General features: G+C 33.4%; 1 protein-coding gene across 2 annotated transcripts in view; it reads right to left on the bottom strand.

The window, feature by feature from the left end:
• PACRG (parkin coregulated) overlaps positions 1-20,790 on the bottom strand; it is a 212,281-nt gene that overhangs the window by 105,179 nt on the left and 86,312 nt on the right. The window lies entirely within an intron of this gene.

The raw sequence follows: 20,790 nt of genomic DNA, 5'->3' as shown, positions 1-20,790 counted from the left end.
GTCATTTTAAGAACAATACTCTGCTTCTTACAAAAAAAAATTTGATGTTGTATCTTCACGCGAACACTCAAAACAACAAATAAGAGAAACAATCCTGTGAACAGCAAATATCCAGCACAGCACATACATCAATATTTGTACAATAATTCCCTAATTTGTTGAATACTGACCTAGTTTATTTCCTATTAATTTCAAGAGCAGAATTATAAAGAAATTCCATGGTTCTCTACTGTGAAGTAAAGGTATAGAAATGATGTATGTATTTTTAATAGGAATTTCCTTCCAATCCTAAATTACAAAGTATGATAATTTTAACAAGTAATGGAGGGATTTTGCACTCTAGCTTTCTTCCCTTTTCCTTTTTTTATCCATTAGGGCTCTACCACAGACACTCAGGCTAGCCAGGGAGAAACAGAAGTATGTTTATGACCTGTCAAAGCTCTGAATACAGCTGAGAAGTAACTCAACAGCAATGAATTTTCTCTGAAAGAATATGATCCTCCAAATCACTTGGAGACCAATCCATCTCTTTAAGAATGCGCTTCTGTCTTTAAAATGCTGCTAAGCTGCTACCCAGTTTTTCCAGTGAGATTTGGTAGTATCCAGGTAAGATTCTTCACACCTAACAAGCTTTGTCACACAGTCCAAACTGAAGCTCAAAATATCCTAGATAAAATTTGTCAGGTTAAGCAAAACAAAAACCCCACCCATTGAATTTAGAACAGAAATTGCAGTCTCACTTGGACTGTGGAAGTCTGAACTACAGCAGCCAAGAACTGAACTTTACAATTCTTGGGTAAACCACACAATCAGGAAGTAGCACATAGATATTCTCTGTTTGATACCATGGTTCATTTTTCTCCTTGCTTGACTGAGTAGATCTGAATCCTGGTCTGGCACACCTTAGCTACTGACTTCAATCTTTCATGTTGAAAGAGATCAATCCATGCAAATCAAAATTAACTGGAACTGATACTCAAAATAAATATTATGCATTTGCTGTGAGTGTCTCACTACTGGCAGACATAGTGCCAATGACACACTAACACAGCCTCACATGCACTGATTGTTAATCTCTTACAGGAGATTAAAAGGGCAATGGCATAATACCTATTCACTGATGTGAAAGAAATCAAGTCCCAATAGTGGATCATGCAGGAGAAGGAACCTTACATTTCCTGTTTCATCAACATCATATATTGTTTGCTTCACTGTAATTTTTTTCTCATTGGCTTTTTCTTTACAAGAAAAACATCAGATGCCTGTATAGGCAATATGAACCCAGGGAAACGGCCTCAAGTTGCTCCAGGGAAGGTTTGGATTAGATATTAGGAAAAGTCTCTTCACAGAAAGGATTGTAAATCACTTTCCAAAGAAGTGGTGGAGTTGCCAACCATGGAAGTGTTCAAAACCTGTGGCTATGGCACTTGAGGACATGGTTTAGTGGTGAACATGGTGGTGGTGCTGGGTTAACAGTTGGACATCATGGTATTTTCCAACTTAATGATTCTATGGTTATATAATTCTGTGGATATACTGTGGTCAATTTGTGAGAAACTTCAAAAATAACACAATACTTAAGTAAAAAAAAAGAAATTAGATATTATGGTTATTAATAAATAAAATAACAAGAATTAAAAGACATTGAAATTCCTCATTGATGGGGTTTCTATTTCTTGAGGACATTCAGCATGCTACTAGCAATACTCAGTAGATGATAAAAGAAGTTGTCTCCAAAAGTCACAAGAAAGTTGTATCAGGTAATAATGGACCAGGAGGTCAAAAAATCATTGACAAAAAAGCAGGACCAAGAAGAAGCAATTTTTTCATCTTCTTTGTCAACAGAACAATAAAACTTTCTTTAATATATAATATTTAATTTGTAATCTGTAATTTTTTGGTATTGAATGTTTTAGTTTCAGAAAATCAAAACCAAAGCCTGTAACAGTAACTTGCAACTGGCAAAAGCTTCAGATTTTAAAGAGAGAGATACAATCAGTAATGTCAGCTTTTTTTTTTTTTATGGGAGGTGTTTCACAAGGCAAAACACCTTATCACACTGTCTTATTGAGATGGGGTTTAGAATGTATTCCTTACATGGGTATTTGACAACTCTTTTAAAACTAAAAAGTATTTTCACAGTGAAAAATGTCCTTGATACACATCCATGTTGGGTTACTGAATCAGAATTTGCATCTTTTTTGCTCCAAAGACACACACGCCTCATTTCTTTTCTCCCAGTCTTTATTAATGCCTCCCCTAACTGTAACTGCCAGTTATCTTTCTTCTCAAAGATTTGGCATTTCTGATACTCTATGCATTTTTTTTCCTTTTTTTTTGTGCTTGAAATATGCTTTTTCTGTTTCAGATATGAAGAAAGCTTCTCTACTTAGAAGCTTGTCAGTGTTTTTCAGCAATAATAACTGGTTAATAAAAGATATCTTTATCTATCAATTCTGTATTACGGTTGCATATTACATATACATAGGAATGATATATCAACTTTAAGGTAAATATGATTTCAGGATTTAAAAACAACTCACATTTTTACACACAAAATGTACAAAAGGTTTATTACAAGAAATCTTTTACAAAATAGACATATGACAAGCTAGTGATTATAAAGTATTTGTGTGTACTCCTCAGTTAGTTCCAAATGCCTAAATGGTTGGCAACTAGTATGGCTCTGAAAATGATTTTGATTTCTAACTTATTTCTTGAAGTGTCAGCTGTCCAAGCACATGGGCAATTTTTACTTAGCTTTTTTTGCTCTATAATAACTCCCACAATATGGAAATCAGAAATATTTTGTCTTACATTCTATGGTGTGAAACTCTTTCCTTCTGTGTTTACTATTTAGCTTTTGAAAGTGGCTATTATACAGCTGTTCAGAGAAAAATGTGGTTTTTCTCATTTTGCCTACAACATCCTTTTGTGTTTTACATCCACCCACAAAAAATGCTGATTAATGCTCAAATTCCTGGCAAACTTGCCCACATCTGACAATGATGCTGTAGCTATGGATTTCAAGAAGAAATCTCACAATAACTCTTATGAACTTCTGTACTAGTGGTTTGTAAATTTTGCAGACATAGCCTCTGAATTTTCAGTAAAGAGGCACTAATAAAAATTAATGCATAATTTATGATTAAATAACAAAAGCAACCATAGAATAAGTAAAATCTTATGTTTCATGAAACTTTCAGGATCCTTATATGTTCTAAAATCTCCCTAGGTGAAAAACAATACACAAGTAATAAGTGCTGCTTTATTGTTACATAAAACTAATGTACAAGATGGGAGGAAACTAATTGCAGAATCACAGTCAATTTGTCCAGGAGAGAATCTGTTCCTATGAATAGTAAGTGGCAAGTCTGCTGAGGCAAAGAAAGATCAGGTAAAGATTCTAGACTGACAATAGAAAAATAATATATGTGGCTAATCTGTCAGATAGATCAAGAAAACAAATGTTTGAGAGAACTTAAGGTATAGAAGAACTTTGACAACAATGGTTTCATTGGTCTTCCTTAAACAATTTTGCACAAAAATATAAGAGAAACCTGAGTTTTGGAAAGTAGTGTTTAAGCCAAATAATTTGATTTTCGATCTCCTTTCACACAACTGATTATATTATACTATGTCTTTGATCTGATTATCGAAAAACTGGATTTGATCTCCCAGAAACATTATGTTTAACTATGTATGTACTCATTTAATTTCTTGGTCTAAGGTATTAAAATTAAGTAAGGAAACTCTAGAATTGGTGGGTTGATAAGGACAAACAGGAGTTTTTATAAGGCTTGTAAAGATTTTGTAAGGATTCTTTGGTAAAACAATAGTTTCTCTTAAGTTTTATTTTAATGTCTATTCTTTAGGTTAATTAAAAAAGAAAAACAGCAATATTTTTCAGCAGTCTCAGTTTTTAACTTCCTTTACACTTTTTCTTCCAAGATTTCTTTCAATCTTTCTTTTTTTCCTTCCAATATCCTGTACAAATAGTCAAGATGAAGCCTGTGCATTTCACAGTTTTTTTTTTCTTGCTTTTAATATATTTGATGCATAATGGCATATTAGTTTTAAATCTTCACTATGGAGCAAGTAATGCTTGCTAGTATTTCCCAGACTTGCCTAGATAGATTTTTCAATATGTTAATTTTATTTATGGTTCAAAACAAAATTCCACTGTTCCACCTAGTCCCTAGAAATTTTCTAGCAAGAAAAAAATCTCTTTTTAGTCTGCTCTATTTCATCTTCTAATAGGGTCATACTACAGTGATTTTTTATGCAAAGAGGCTTCGTCTAAGTAATTACCTGTGTCTTATTAAAACAAAATATAAAAAAATAAATAAAATGGAAAATACGGTTGTGCCAATATTTTCCATTCTGCAATGAAATGCTAAAATACTTATCTTAAAACAAGTAGATTATCAGTCAAAGAGATACAGATAATGGCAAGGGACCTAATAGAAACTATTTAACTCAGTCAAACTGCATTTAGAGCCTCTTTAACATATCCTGTAGATATTTAACTTCCCACAAGAAGTTAAATTACAAAAGAAAATATTTGCCTCCTATGATAAATTGAGAGAAGCAATAAGAAATGTCATTGAAGTGTTACTACACTGGATATTTGAATTTAGCTTTGGAATAACTCCTCATGTAAAAATAAAACCCAAAATCTAAACCCCTAAAAATACAGAAATGTTAATACATAATCTTGAACTTACTGTATTTTCTACTACCTTCATATTAGTCACAAAAAGAACAGTTATATATTTTATACACCAAGCATGATGCCATATCCCTGGAATATCCCTTCAGTCAGTTGGGCTCATCTGTCTTGTCAGTGCCCCAACCCAACCTCCCATGCACCCCCAACTTCCTCACCAGTGTGGCAGAAAAGCCTCTGGCTCTATGTAAGCCCTACTCAGCAATAACAAAAACATCTTGATGTTATCAACCCTCCATTCAGCACACATCCAAAATACAGCTCCACAGCAGCCACTGTGAAGTTAATTAACTCTATTCCAGCTGAAACCAGCATGATATGATAACCAAAATATTTTCTTTTCAGTTGCCACAGCTGAAGGTGACAATCTAATCTTACTGAGGTTATTGAGGTGAGGAAAATTAATAGTCAACATGAAGGTCATATGATTCCCTAATAACTAGAGGATCAATGGCTGGCTCAGAAATGGAGGCAAGTAGAAGGATATGAACTTGTTTAAAATCTTCTCCAGCTAGAGATAGAGTAAAAAAAAAGCAGCCTGAAATCTCTTCCTATAAAAGTAACTTCAGAAATTATTTTTATTAAAGAAATGTGAATCTCTAAGTCTGTCAGCCATGCCATCCAGAAGATAATCTAGCACATTTCTGTGAGGAGGGGATTTTAATCCTGCATTTTCATAAATATTTTTAATTGTACTGCTGGGATTTAAATTCTTAAAACACCTCACTCATAATACAGAGCAGGAAAGTCTTGTGAAATATAGAGGAGGATCAGTGTATCACCCAGAAATAACAGGGCAACAATAAACCCTTGGATTACGGGATGTAGGCCTTAAAGTATGATAGGCAATATTGAAGTGACGGATTAACAGCAAGGACTTCTGCTACAGTATAGGAGTTCATCAGTGTGACAGGAAATAGAGTTGAGCCAACTAATTCATCATTATGAGCTACCAATGTGTTGCAGCTATGAAAAGGCTAAATATTATTTAAAATGTATTAGCTATTTCTAGTACAAATAGGAAAGCATAAGGTTACTGCAGAAGGCAGCCATGAGACCTCACTTATCATTATCATCAATTTGCCCTAATATAAAATATATAGAATTTATTCTCATTGATTCATCACCGGAAATTAGAGGAGAAAACTGATATATAGGAACACACCAATCTGAAAAGGAAATTAAGTGCCGACTTGTTCTTATTTACTTGGATTCTGATCGCATGAGATTTTCTGAGTCAACTGATTGCTAAAAATGCATATAAAATATGCTATTACTTCCATACAGCAAATACCTGTAGACTACACTTCAAGGACTCCTTTCTTTTAATTGATGGGAAGCATTATGAATAGAAGATTAGCACTCTGAGAAAAGGGCTCTGTAAACAAGTCTCCGACAAATGTGGAACGTACTTGAAAACTGTTTGCGTGAAGCGCAAACCTCAGTAGCAGGCAAAAGTACTTCTGCTACTTCAGAATGTATGCTTATCTGCTTACATCCTTCTTGCTCTTCAAAGGCTCTCTGACACATTTTGAGAAACTGAATTGTTCTCCTTTTTCTTTATGTGATTTATCATTATGTTTTTAGAGTTCCAAAGGACAGTAATGTAAAACTTTAGATTAAGAAAAAGAATAATAATTTCTCTGCATTTTGTTCATCTCTCATGTTTGCAATTGCCTAATATGAGCATTACGTGATATATAAAGATCAATTGCATATTTTAAAGCCACATGACATTAAATATATTATATACACCTACACTGAGAGTTGAAATGGAATTAGTGACTCTATTGGGGTCTGTAGCCTGGTGGTAGATTAAGTTCCACCTTCAGCTGCAACATCTAAGAACCTCCTCCAGATTCATTTAAGTACCAGCAAGAAGCAGAGGACAAGCTCTTGTCCTTTACTACAGAACACACAGAGGGCTATCATTGCAAAGAAAAATGTTCCATTTTGCAGACACTTTATCAGACACCAGAGGATAACTCTTGTCGGACAGGGAAAGCAAAGACACTAAGACTGTCCCAGGCAAGGGGAGAAGGATAGGTATAGCCCACTCTCCAAGGCTGAGTTTGAAGGCAGAAGGAGCTGGCTGCAAGACTCTCTCACTGTCTTCTGAGGAAGATATTTTGATCTTCTTTTATTTAATTCACGCAGTAGGAAGCTAATTTTAAACATCTTCATCAGAAGAATGAACCAGTTTGTTCATCCCCAGAAAACAAATGCAATGCAATACGCCAGTAAAGAACTAATTTTAAATTGTTCTTTTTTGCTCAAAGAAGGTTTGTACCATTTTAATAGGATGAAACCTAACACCTCATGTTATTTTTAAAGAATTGTGAAAGTAAATCAGGAGAGTGTCAACTGATTGTATCCCATTAGTGAAACTAGTGGCCAAAAAAATTTGGTTTGTTTTAGTTTTTGATGTTCTTTTCCTTTCTATTTGCCAATTTTTCATGCATAGCTGTTTGTCAAATTAACTTGAAATTATTCGGTTTTAATGAAAAAAACACAAAGCACAAAAATTAGAGATAAAGAAGAGCACTCTGACAAAGATATACATAAAGTGTGTGTGGGAAAAGTTAAATACAACTCTCTGAAGATTTATTTTGTTTTAATAATTAAACTATAGCATAAAATAACAAAAAACCACCTACAATGTAATGCACAACTAGACTTACCCATCCATCCAGATTTGTCATGTCTGACATATAAACGTAATGAAAACTGGCAGTTTTGTGTTGTTGGAAATTGTGGAAACTTATAAAACATATCATTAAACATTATCATTTGTATTTTCACACACAATTAAAAAATAACAAATGACAAAACAAAATTAGAATAGTGATTTTTCTATACTACGAGCATTTTATGATACAGTTCGTATTAGCTTCTGACTCGATATTTATCTCATGTATGAAAATGACACTTCTCCCCAAGAAAGAGCAGAGTCTGAACATTTCCACATAAACATGCAAAATCCAGAAAGATACTATAACACAATGGGAATTCATTAGAATGCTGTATATCTATGCCAGGAACTCTTGCATAACAAAGAAGTTATGCAGTCAAACTTCTTACTAACAAAGAAGTTATGCAGTCCAATCTTCCTGAAACAAGGAGAAAGCAGGACCACAATATGTCCTTCTTCATTAACTTCAGTACTAGTACAGAGGAAAGCCAAAATGTTCTCACTGCCTGCAAGTATGCTTAAGAAAGAGCATGGACCAAGAGTACTTTTGGACCAGATGACTGTCTTGAGGAGATGAGGCCAACCACCAGAAATCCTTTGTCCCATGGCTTCCAAGAGACCTGGAAGATGGCTCTGAAGTTACTTCATATTTTTCAGTTATAACCTAGTGGAATGAAATACCCAAGACAATGTACGAGCAACACTGAAAGGTCCCCAAAGGTAAATTGCAGACAGGTGAATCAAATCGTAAGTGAACAAATTCTAAATATTGACATAACCCAGAAACAGAAGGGAATACTGCACCATCTGCTGGCTGACACCAAACACTGTGAAGGTGTTTTATTTCAAGAGTAAACGTGTAACAAAATAGGTAGGATACTACTGAAAATGTCAAGGTCAAATTTTGGAACTAACCGTCTGTGTTACCATAGAAAAGTTAAAATCCTCCCCCTATGAAATTCCATGTTATTTCAAGGAAGTAAAAATTCAAGACAAGCACATAATTTTCAGAACTCATAAGCAACAGCACGACTAACAGATGTTTGCACGAACTGTATCTATGCTTAAAACCAAAACAGGGTGTGAGTCATTCTCTGAGCCTGATGCTCAGTAGCATGGAAGAGATAATTTCTGTACAGCTAAATTCTTTGATTCTTTGTACAAAACAGGGTAGTTGACTTTAAATCATATACTGTAAATAGTCTTGGTAGTTGCTTATCCTGAATCACAGATGAGCATTATCTAGGCAAATAAGCACTAGACAGAATTATAGCAGGGGCTGTGCTATCTGCATACTTAAACAGTGCTGTGTCAATGCTCAAGGCCACACTGTGATATGAATGGCCCGGTTACTTTTCTAGGACACATGTGGATGCTGGCATGACCTACACAAATTGAGATGGAATAAAATGTAGAAACACATTTGAAAAAATAATTCAGCGGAAGTTACCTTGCATAATGTCACAGCATATGCACAGCCATGATACCCAGAGCCTCATTATACAATTTCAGAAAGCTTCAACTCATACACAGTAACACCACACCAGTTCAGAAGGCTGAACACACAGAACTATCACCCCACTCCAGAAGGCTGCAAGTACCTACCCTTCTTGTTCTTTAGCCCAGCCTTTTATACCCCTCAGGTTCATGCATTGCACCTGTGTGCCCTCTGTTCCCTTTGGTGATTGGTCAGTGCACCTGGGCACTCTGTGTCTTGTTACCTTCAATGCTGCTCACCTGCTTTTCACAGCTGTAGCCCATTGGGGATGAGGCTTCACTGCAGACCTATTCCAAATTACCACAAACTGTGTGCCTACAGCATAACTTTTAAGTATGGTATTAAATATATCCAAGTGTATATGAGGAAAATTTTGGGTGTGGAGGTATCAATCAAGACTATTAAGGAAGTTGAGTTGATTAGACAGTATTACTTTCAGGAAGCTAAAAAAAAAAAAAAACAGTTTGGGAGGAGATTAGAGTGGCTTATGGCATCTGACATGGGTGTCTATGAAATGAGACACCTGAACATAGCTGTTACATTGACAGTGTAATTGAAAATGGCATTTACCAGTTGGAAAGAAGTCTTCAGACGACTTTCAGTCAATACATCCATATGATCTTTGCTGATTTTTTTAAAAAATAATATGCTGTGAAAAAATTCAACAGAGACTTAAATATTGTAATTACTCATTTCCTTCTTTGTGGCATATTCATTTACCTGTGATAATTTATCAAGTTATAGAAATTTGGATTTTTTCACACACTGCTATGCCAGCCCATACAGAAGGGCTTCATATATTAGGTACAATGTTAGTGTTATGATAATTGAGTGTACTCATAATGGAAGAATGGAGCAATTTTGGTAAAATGGAAAACATTAAAATGGACTACAATACTCAAAGGCTTTATTTTGATGGGTTAGGAAAGTACGAGATAAAATTGTTCTTTAAGTTAAAAAAATTTAAAAGCTTCTCTAGTGTGGGTAAACCCAATGATCACTTGCCCAAGTTCAAGTGAAATTTCTTCTAGTAAAATATATTTTCTAACTTAACAACAGAACAAGTTGGTAGAGGATTATATTCTAATTAGAACCATGACTAGCAACCCTGCTTTAAATATCAGAGCATGGGTTTTAATGCTACATTTATCTTGAAAATTCATGTGTCCTGTAATCTGAAAATGTCTCAGAGGTTTTTAATTTGTTTACAGAGTGCATATTTCTCTGAGAGTCTAGATAAATTTAAGAAGGAAAAATTAAAGTACTGTATTAGTGCATTTTTCTATTTTAAAAGCAGTCTTTAATTCTGGAAACAACAAAGAAACTATTTCAAATTATTTTCCCAAGATCCCATAATCCTTCTTACATCATGTCGATCTTCTTTGCAGGCATATCTACAGTCTTCACAGAAAATTGCAAAATACTCCTTTTAAAATACATGTATTTAATATGTGAACATACTACACATATTGTAACAGTGTTTGCCAATATAAAATCCTACAACTAATACACATGAATTGAAGACAATAATATTCTGAATATATATAAATAATAAAAATATTTGGAGTTTGCATAGCCAACTTAAAAAAATGTTCCAATCAACTGCTTTCAAAACCAGAAGCCATTAAGAAATCAGCTAAACTTTGTGTTTTAGCTCAAAATTAGACTTCTTGCCATTAAAAAAAAGAGCATCACATTTACTAAGATTATTTAGTATGGTACTCACTAGCCACAACAATGCTATAAATTTTAACCATACAGAATTTTGACTAAAGAACTTTTATTCAGGCTAGATGAAACTCTCCTGAAAATTATGGGCAAGGACAAACTAACACAGAAGCTCAGATAAATAACAACTGTAGAATATGGCAATGATAGTTCTGGCTGATTTTTTATTTTCTTCGAAGGTAATAAAAAGTGTAAACCGAAGACAAATTTGTAGAAAGTAAACTGAACTTTTATAAAATAAGTATCAGTTAAATAAAGTAAAATGAATAATGGCAAAATGGTTGCTAGAACAATGCTTTAATATCTCTGCAAGGCTAATGAATTACATTATACAAAATACAGTATCACACAGCACAGTAAGTCAGAGCCCATTTCACAGGATCATTGCCCAGTTTTTTGTCTTTTTTATACAATTTATCAGTGAAAGATGAACTTTGCCTTTCTGTGTGTTGCAGCCTGCATTTTAAATGAACAGATTTTTATAATAACAGTTTTTCACTAGATGAAACAAGATCAGGTCATTGGATTTGCAAATTGTCCTTAAAAAAACATACTGATGAGGTCAACACATCATGTTGTATTGTGTCTCTCAGTTACAGTATTGATATGTGTCCTAGGTATGTATCTTTATAAGTTTACTTCATAAGATGATTTTTGATTGATACATCTATAAGTTTTATGTTTAAGAGAGTTTCTAAATTCAGAAGGAATGCTGTTTTGTTTTGACATTGGCCAAAAGAATAAATGGCAACAAATGTTGGACAAAAAACTTGAGAAATTATGCCTTTATGTGTGGGGTTTTTTCCCAATGCTCTGTTGGCCATAGCTATATTCATTCACAGTTAAATAGCATATATAAGTAAGTAATGTCAGTAAGTTGAACATAAAAGTTAAATTGACTAAAACCATTGTCAAATATAAAGGAAAGATTGCAAATTTAAAAAAATAATTGGTTTCTAGGTCATACGAAAAGTAACTGCACAATAGGGGCAGAAGTGAAGTTAATGCAGGTAAAATAAGCCACTGTATTTGGTTTGCTTTGCCTTGTTTTGTGTCTAAGTCCTATATTGGACTACTTTGCCATGTCAGTACTCACAGTTGATTTATGGTTGATATGGTTTTATGCCTAATTAATAGTCATGTTCTCAGGTCTAAATTCCTATGTATTTTTTGTTGGTTAATATGGCTGCAGAGTTTGGGGTGACCCTATTAATGCAACAATTCCTGCACATTCTCTAAAGGTAAAAGTAATTTTGAAAAGAAGAGACCAACAAGGAAGATCTGTTCATTACCCATTACTGGAAATCTAATTAATTTTTCTCAAATAGAAATATCCAGAAGGCACTAAATCCTAACAACATAAATTCTGCATATTCATGCAAATGGAAAGAGCCCTTTTTATTTAAGTAATCTTCAAAATAACATTAGTGATGATGGTAAAAGCCTCTGACTACCAAGGCAGGATCACTGAAACTAGCAGAAAATCTCAGTGCTACATTACAGATTCTAATGAACAGATAAGGTCTCAGAAGTGAACAGCCAAAGTTAGGAAAGAAATTCAAAAATTTATGAATCCTGGGATATCCTACATAAAATACAGGAATTGAATGTGAAATTTGAACTTCTTAAAAGTTGAACTTCTGAAAAATAGATCAGAATGCAAGATAACTTGTTGATGGAGACTTGTTCTAAATGCTAGATCATTAAATGTAGGAACTTAACATACTAGTTTTATGAATCTCAAACTACATTCTGAATGAAATACAGTATAGTCAGACTGGGAAGAAATGTGCTAAAAATCTTACCTAGAGAAATAATTCAAAGGTATTACATAATATAAATATATTATAACTATAAAAAGACTTCACTAATGTAATAGGGAACTCAATTTTTAGAAACCTCAGTATACAACAGTGATCCAATTAAGAAATTTCTTGTGCATTTTCTTCCATAAACCTATTTCTTTAGCAATCACCCTAACATAATGTGTTTGCTAAGCACTATGGTGTAATCTTAGCAATCTTACTAGGAATTCTGCACTTCAGAAAAAAAAAGAAAAAGAATAAAAAAGTAGAGAGGCTACCATGGACTGAGTTCCAGTAGCATTTGGGCTTTAATCACTCAGGTTATTCCACTGTCTTCTTAGCTACCAAAACATTGCTATGTAATGCAAAAAAAAAAAAAAAAGCAAATTTTGATCTACTTTTTCACTCATTATGCAAATATTTGCAATTTGTATTTTATTAAAAAGTAATTAAATTTTTGCATAGTTGTCCAATTCTTACATTGTTGTTGTGATACTTCAGTAATTTCATTTGCTGTCTGGAAGATGCTGTGAAATAAATGGGTGGGTCAGTGACTTTTCTACATGAAACTCTCTCTGGACTAAGCTGAGGCGTTTTCCCAAATCAGTACATTAGCACTGTTCATATTGTTTCAGCATTGGGGCAGGAAATTAACCTTGCTGTGTAACGAGCTAAAACCAAATGCTTGTCACTATGGTTTTTCCACAAATTTTCTTTTTTCAAAGTATGTTTTATTTGTCAGTGAAGGCTTACTTGTCACCCTACTTCAATAAGCTTCCAGGCAGCTTTTAGCTCAGTTAGGATTAAGATGTACTATAAAGACTAATATAAATATATACTTTTATGAAATGTAATATAAACTCAAAAAGTGAAATAATAAAAAAGAAGGTAAATTTGAATCTAATAAAGATTCATATTAATAGCTATCAAATGGGCTGTGAAATGTAAATTTGAAAACTGGGTGCACACACATTGCTGGAACACTATGGAAAATCTATAATAATATTCTTTTTTATTATTTCCCATACCATCATTAAGTATTAGTTATGCCTAACAATACCTTAAGAAGGAGACAAATATCTGCAGGAACCCAAGAAGGTTTTAAGTAGGCTTAATCAATTTTTAAAAAGAGCAACAAACATTTTTGTTATTTGAATAATCCAAATTATATTTGATAGACCATTCAGTGGCTGCTACTGTACTTACAGCTTTGTTCCTACACTACAAAATTCAGTAAGATCAATTAAACTTTATAACAACTTCCTCTAATCACACCAGACAAGCATTCAAATGAATATTCTCATAGAATAAAGAACACTAAAAATAATTTAACATATTGAGATTTAAGTGATCATAATCAACTTTCAGAAAACACTCTGTTAAGATTGATGGTTTGTTTTTATCTGCTCTAGTATTATCATTACAACAAAAGATGTCTTCTTGACAATACCCAAAGAGACCAAAATAAGATCTTTAATATTTAGATACCAACTGTTTCCAGTGTAAAAACATTCTATTCCATTTTATTAACTAAAATTACCTCACATATAAAGTCTGGAATTTCAATGGACAATTAAGGATATGATGTTGGGCCAATTCTGTACAGGAACCAGAGAGCAAAGTTGTGATTTGTGTTGTTTTTATATAACTAGTTTAAGCCCCCATGTCATTTGCAAATTCAGTTGATGGTCCTAGTTCATCATCTCAAGTAGAGTAAGCTTGTCTTTGCAGTCAAAGTAAGTATTAATATCTCATTTCAGAGAATGGATTTACATTATAAAACCAAAAGTTATGTCTCCGTTTCAGATTGCTGTAGAATGGTTACAGAGTTTGGCACACACCGTAACCCCCAAAGACTGGTCTTTGTGCACAAGTTCGGCAGGGAGGAAGAAGACAGTGGAAAAAATGGGAAAAGATAAAGTGATAATGGCTAGCAGGTTTAAAAAATAAATAAATATAAATCCGCCATTGTAAGTCAGAGCACCAAAATATCTCAAATCTCTTAATGGCTGATACTGATACTTCAGTAGAAGGCAAAAAAATTCCTGTTAAAAACCTGTTTCTCTCTCACACAGATGAATGAAGCTTATAAGCTTATAAGGATGAGTGTATTATTCAAATAGTGAAAATTTTATTTAACCAAAAACTAAAGTTCTGATTCTTGAGAAGAATAATTTCTTAGCCTCAGTGGTTTTCCGTAAGGATACTTTTCACTGCATGAGGATTTCTTATGCATTGTATTATAACCATTTGATCTTTTTTTAATTTCATACTTTCAAGCATTGTAGTTTTCCTCATCACTATATTTTGTATTTTGTCTGCCAGTGGAATATGCTCTCAAATAAAACTCCAAGAAGGAAACTTCAGGCCTGTGACAGTAATACCCAATCCTTCAATTTCTTATCACCAGCCAAATATAAGTTCTAAGGCCCCATCCAGTGACCAAGATGTGGTTTAAACTGCATCTGAACAGGAATAGCTCCCAGCTCCTCAGCACTAGGATAATTCCTAGCTACGTCCAGATTCCATCAAGGGAGGAAGCATGACAGCATGTAACCATTTCCTCTCTCAACTTCTGTCCACTTTCTGAAGAAAAGGCACCTAAACAGGGAGGCTGGAAAGCATTCCCTGTAAAACCAGGCCCCTCAGTGTCCCAGGATTTATTGTACTGAGCATCTATTTCCCAGTTCAGAAATAAAGTAAGATTGTATCATCATATTCATGACAGTTTGGCTCAGTGACCAGTGAAGTCTGTGGAAATCCCATTTGATTGGTCAAAAGCCAAATCCTCAGTTAATTCCAAAGGCTTGTTAGTTACACTAATTTTTAAGTAATGGGTTATTTTCATCTATTACCAAACTGATGAAATATCCTGGAGTACCAATTTCATGACACAAAGGAAACAATTTTATATGAGCACTAGCTCCATCATGGTTCAGTAAAGGATATTTTATTGAAAACAGAATAGGTATCTAATAACTTTCATTTTCAGAGCTCTCATACTCTTTTCTGAGACCAGAACAATTAAGAATTCATATTCCATCTTCCTCCGTGGAAAAACTGCCCAAATATACCTGGCTATGTCAGAACTAGTATTTTGGAGTTATTTACCCAGGTTTATGATTCCACATAGAAAATTTAAGGCCTATTATTAAACTCCTCATGATTGATACCACATTAATAAATACACTTCCTCATTTGTACGAGAAAATTTTGAACAACTTATCCTTCAGAAGGTAGCAGGTAAGAACATTGAAAATGAAGATATTATTATTATTATTATTATTATTATTATTATTATTATTATTATTATTATTGCAAAGTTCCATGTTTTCATTGCTTATATTTTCTTTAAATACGTTATCTCCTATAGATTCTTAGAATGACAATTCTTTGTCTTAAAAAATAGCTCTTTCCATGTCACAGTGCCTTCAGCTCCCAACAGCATTATTAACTGCCACATTCAGGTTAAAAACAAAAAGGTCAAAGATTATTAAAAAGTACATCTGGAGCCAAAATCAGTTGCCACTTCTTCATGTAACTTCAGCAAAATAGATCATCAATTACTTCTATCAAGAAAAACACTTATAACTGGCCTCTTCATAACCTTATGAGTTCCTCAGATACAAGCACATGCTTATCTTACAAAATGTATTTACCATTTTTGGGAAAAAAAAAGTATTTCTTGTCATCAAGCCAAGCATATTCACTGTGAGCACACTAACACTTCAGTTTTGAATTCAAACTTCCTGCCATCTTCAATATGCAAAAACATCGCTGTTTAGCCACAGCACAAAGGAAGATAAGCACCATTAAAACACAAAACAAAAGAAGCCCACAAAACAGAAATGGGAAATTAGCAAACTGTCTTTAGTGGTAGGGTAGATTTTATATTAAAGACAGCAAACAAAGCCTTGCTTCATCCTTAAGTTTTCAAACAAAACTAAAAATAACTGTAACATCTAACTACACTGGAGAGTAAGGTATCAAAAAAAGCTTCTCATTAGTTGTCAGCTAAGAGTAACTTCAAAAGCAGTCCCTGAGCATCCAGTAATAGCTTTCTGACAACCTCCTTATCTCTTACAAGCTGTTGTGAGAGCTGAATCAAACCAGTATGTCAGGAAAACTTCTTTCTAACAGTGTGTATCAAAGGATCACATGCCTCTCATCTGTTAACAACTCCTTTTCAGATCATCAAGAAAGGTTAAGTTTCTATAATGAAAAATAGACAGAAACATACTTCTGTCACCTGCACCAGTGGGGTTTCTCTAGTTTGTTTTGGTTGGTTGGGGTTCTTTACTATAATACCATGGAAATATATTAATGAGGATTTAAATATACAATTCAAAATTCAAACACTTCTTACTGAATAGTGATTTTGTGTTTCCACATTTAAACATTATATTTTGGAAGCAGAATTGAGACACTATCTTCTACTAAACTTTCATTTTCCACTTTTTTTCATGTGATATATAGTAATCTATTATCTGCATTCATGTCTGCTTTGTAAACATATTTATATTGACAGCTTCCTGAATGCACTGTTCAGGAACACACACAATAAAAGCTCTGGCTGTGAATGTTTCAGAACACTTCAGAATTCAACAAAAAAAAATATACACTTGTTTTTAAATATTCTCATTTTTAGAAAAGGTAGTATATGAAGGTTTAATTTTATGTCTTTTTGTAGATTTTAAATTTAGCTGAACATGGAAAATAGGGGTTTTTCTGTTGTTTCAGATTTTTTTTCTCTTTGCTTATCTGGAGAAAAAGTCATAGGACATTGGAAAAATCCCTCTGTAAGTGTAAGACTAATGTGACATTTGAGTAGTAATTATGGTTCTTTCCAGATGATACAAAAGAAGGCTCTGACATTGCACAGCCTCTAAAAGCTCATGTGTGTGAGTATGTTTATATCTTCCTATTTTTTTTTTCAAGTGTGAACAAAAGCAGAAGGCAAGGAAAAGAGTTTCACCAAGATTTCCTACCATAGTATAAAATACTCTCCAGATGGCTGAATAGAAAACCACTGACATGAGCAAAGTGGAAAAAACCCTAACTTGTTGTAGAAGAAAGTTTCATATCCTCAGCCCTACAACCTCCTGAAAATTGTGGGTTTAATGCCTCAATAAAATTATTCTGAAAATATTAGCATGCAAACAGTGAATGTGACAAGCCAAAAATCAGATTATGACATTAAGACATTCAAACATCTGAAACTTGAATGTCTGAAATTATTCTGAAAATCTGAACAGCTTTATTGCACAATGTGATTCCCATACCAAATGAACAACTTCTTCCAGTCAAAATATTCTATACCCACAGTTACAATGACAAATCCTAAAAGGCTTTTAAAAATCAAGAAAAAAATCTGCATATATATGTATATATACATATCCAGATGCTGTTTTCATCACTTCCTATTATGTTAAGTAGTTTTTAACTAGAGTGAAATTAAAGATGAGGTAATAGGTTGCATCAAGCTCTAGAGAAACTCTTATTTGTATGGTATTTCTTACTTACAAACTGTATGATCTCTGTGGAACTGACAGTTTTTGTGAGCATCATGTTGGGCAGAGTATGCTTTATGTTTGTGTGTGAATGAGGGAGGCCAGTTTTTGAAGAAGCTAATCAACTTCTAGAAAAGGGATAAAAGCTCTGGGGTATATGTACTATGCAGAAAGCTTCTTCTATAGAGAAAGCTTGAAATTAGGCTTTTAGTCAGAGTGAAGACTAAAAAAGCAGTTGTCAAGTTGAAGCTCTTTCCCATCCTTAAATTCCTCTAGTATTTAGGAAAGCAGGACTTCACACTCTCTTGTAAATAAACAAATTGGCATTAAAACATGAACTTCATTAACACTTTCTCCTCCAAGCTAGAAAGATGTGTAAAACCTTTAAGTCCAGTTAATTGCTTTGGTCAAACCCATAACAAACAAGTAATGTATCTAAATGGAAGAGAATTATTTCTTCATGGCATGTAAATATACTCACAGAGGAACAAGTAGGGACACTCAAATCAAATAGCCCAAGGTTATTTTCAGAGTCATATAACACTGTACTGTCGTGCAGTGTACTTATCAAAGAATTCATATAAATTTAAGCTGAATAGATAAAATAAATCTTGAAGTAAGAGGATACAAATGTTTGTTTATATTACACACCATCTCCATTTAAAGTCAGCTTTTCTCTATAGAGAAAGTTTTTCCTGTCTAATTGACCCAGTGAAGCAGTGAAGTCTTCCACTTTTATTTTTTTAAAATTCACATTTCCCAAACTTGTAAAAGACTGCAAAACCCTACTTACTAACCCTGAAAACAACAACACATGTTGACTTGGAACACTGTGATATCAAAAAATAAATTATTGGAAAAGATGGACAGAAATAGGAAGTTTCATTCAGCCAGTTTGAGAGGTCAGCTTCAGTCATTCTACAGAAATGCAGATTGTAATTGAAGTGAGCCAGGATACACTTGAAATCTAGAAATGCAAAGAAAGGAAAGATCTTGACTAGAACAAGACCAGTGGAAGTCTGACTCCTGGATATAAGCAGGTATCATCAAAAATTGTCAGCGTACACAGGCACTAAACTGGTTCACTGACAGAGAACTAACTTGAGATGCAGGTCACGAGGGCTGTAGAACCTGGTATAGAAGGGAAACAATTCCTTGTGAAAAAAAGAGCAGCCACTAAAAGAAGACACAAACGTTTATTACTCTTTATATAAAGTACTCTCTAAGAAGTTTGATGGAAAATGAGACATCTTTATGGTTTATCTGAACATTTAGAAAAGTAATATTTTTTTTTCAAGCAAAATAAATTTACTGTGGAAATCTAACTACTGAATATATACTATGATTTATTACATAGACAAGAAAAGACACCACTAGAAATATGATATTTTTTTCCACCAGACACATTGAAACATAATTTCCAAACTGTTCTCATATGGAGAAATGTCTACCACAGAAGTAAAGATAAACTTATTTCATCACTTCTTTATTTGACTTCCGCAGAAAACAAAGCATTAAATCCAGGTTTATTTTTGGTCCTTTACTAACACTTTGGGCCAAAAATAGACCAGTATTTAATGAAATAGTGTGTTTAAACATACAAATATATTTGGCATTTGAGCAATAAAAATATTTGAATATTGCTTTAATACTACTCGGATTTCTTCAGGCTTTCCCTATAAAAACTAAAAATCAAAATTACTTTAATTTCCCATTGCCTTATGAAACAGTGTCTACATTTTCCTAAAGAAATAGAATTTTTTAATGGAGTTTGTTTGGGTTGCTTCTGAAAGTACAAATTATGCATTACAGAATCAAAGCTGCCTATGCAATGACCTCTTATTACAGAAGGTGTCATCTCTTCCTGATTGAACTTAATAATTGGCATTAATTGGTGGGACAACAGAAGAGACAGAATGAGAAATAGTAAGGGCTCTCAGTCAGACACTCTACTGACCTTGTTTAAAAAGTTGACACTAATATACTAATTGTTATTGTTAAATTAAATAGATGTATACAAAATAACTAAATGGAAAAATGTTTTTGTTTTAGACTTTTTTATACAAGACATATATAAAAAAATTTACTTAATTTGGATTAAGTAAATCTGGATTAGTTTCATTGCATTACACTTAAACCAGATGTTTTTCAATCAGAAAAACATGCAGTCTAATATGATCTATTTTATAGAAAGTCACGCTTTTCTTCCTTCACTGTTTTCTTCCATGATATTGTCAAATTGATTTACTTTAGGGTTACTGTCTAAGTTCTATAAAAATCCCCCACTGAACTGAATATGTCACTTTTAAAGATGTTATTTGGGCTTCCTAGTGTGATTTTAACCTTATAATGTAGCTACTCATTGTGTTCTTAGTTTAGGCCTGCAACAACTCTGAATGGGATAGATCAAAGAAGAAATATGAGTAACAGAATAGAACAGCATATTCATTAATATTAGAACATAGGGAGTCTGTTGTAGTTTTCACCCCTATAGAAGACTTCCCTTGGCCTCTGCCACTCCAGACTTCCTTTTATTTTCCATGGATTAAATTGCAAATCTCCTGTTTATAAGACGAATAAAATGGATATGGGTGTGTGAAAATGTACACAGCTTTAACGCTTCAAAATTGTACCTACAACTAGACCTATAATTATTTAATCAGTAGATATAATTATTTAATAGGTAGCTTATAATTATTTAATCAGTAAACAAATATTAATCTCAATTTTAGATATATACATATAACCATATAGTGAGAGGGTATAATCTGTATTTATCCATCTTGAGTGATAATAGGTTCTTAAATCACTCTACATAAACAGTGGCC

Source organism: Molothrus ater, chromosome 3 (genome assembly GCF_012460135.2).
Source record: "Molothrus ater isolate BHLD 08-10-18 breed brown headed cowbird chromosome 3, BPBGC_Mater_1.1, whole genome shotgun sequence".
NCBI classification, from domain to species: domain Eukaryota; kingdom Metazoa; phylum Chordata; class Aves; order Passeriformes; family Icteridae; genus Molothrus; species Molothrus ater.
Note: the sequence above shows the minus strand (reverse complement) of the source record. Positions and strands in the feature narration are given on the sequence as shown.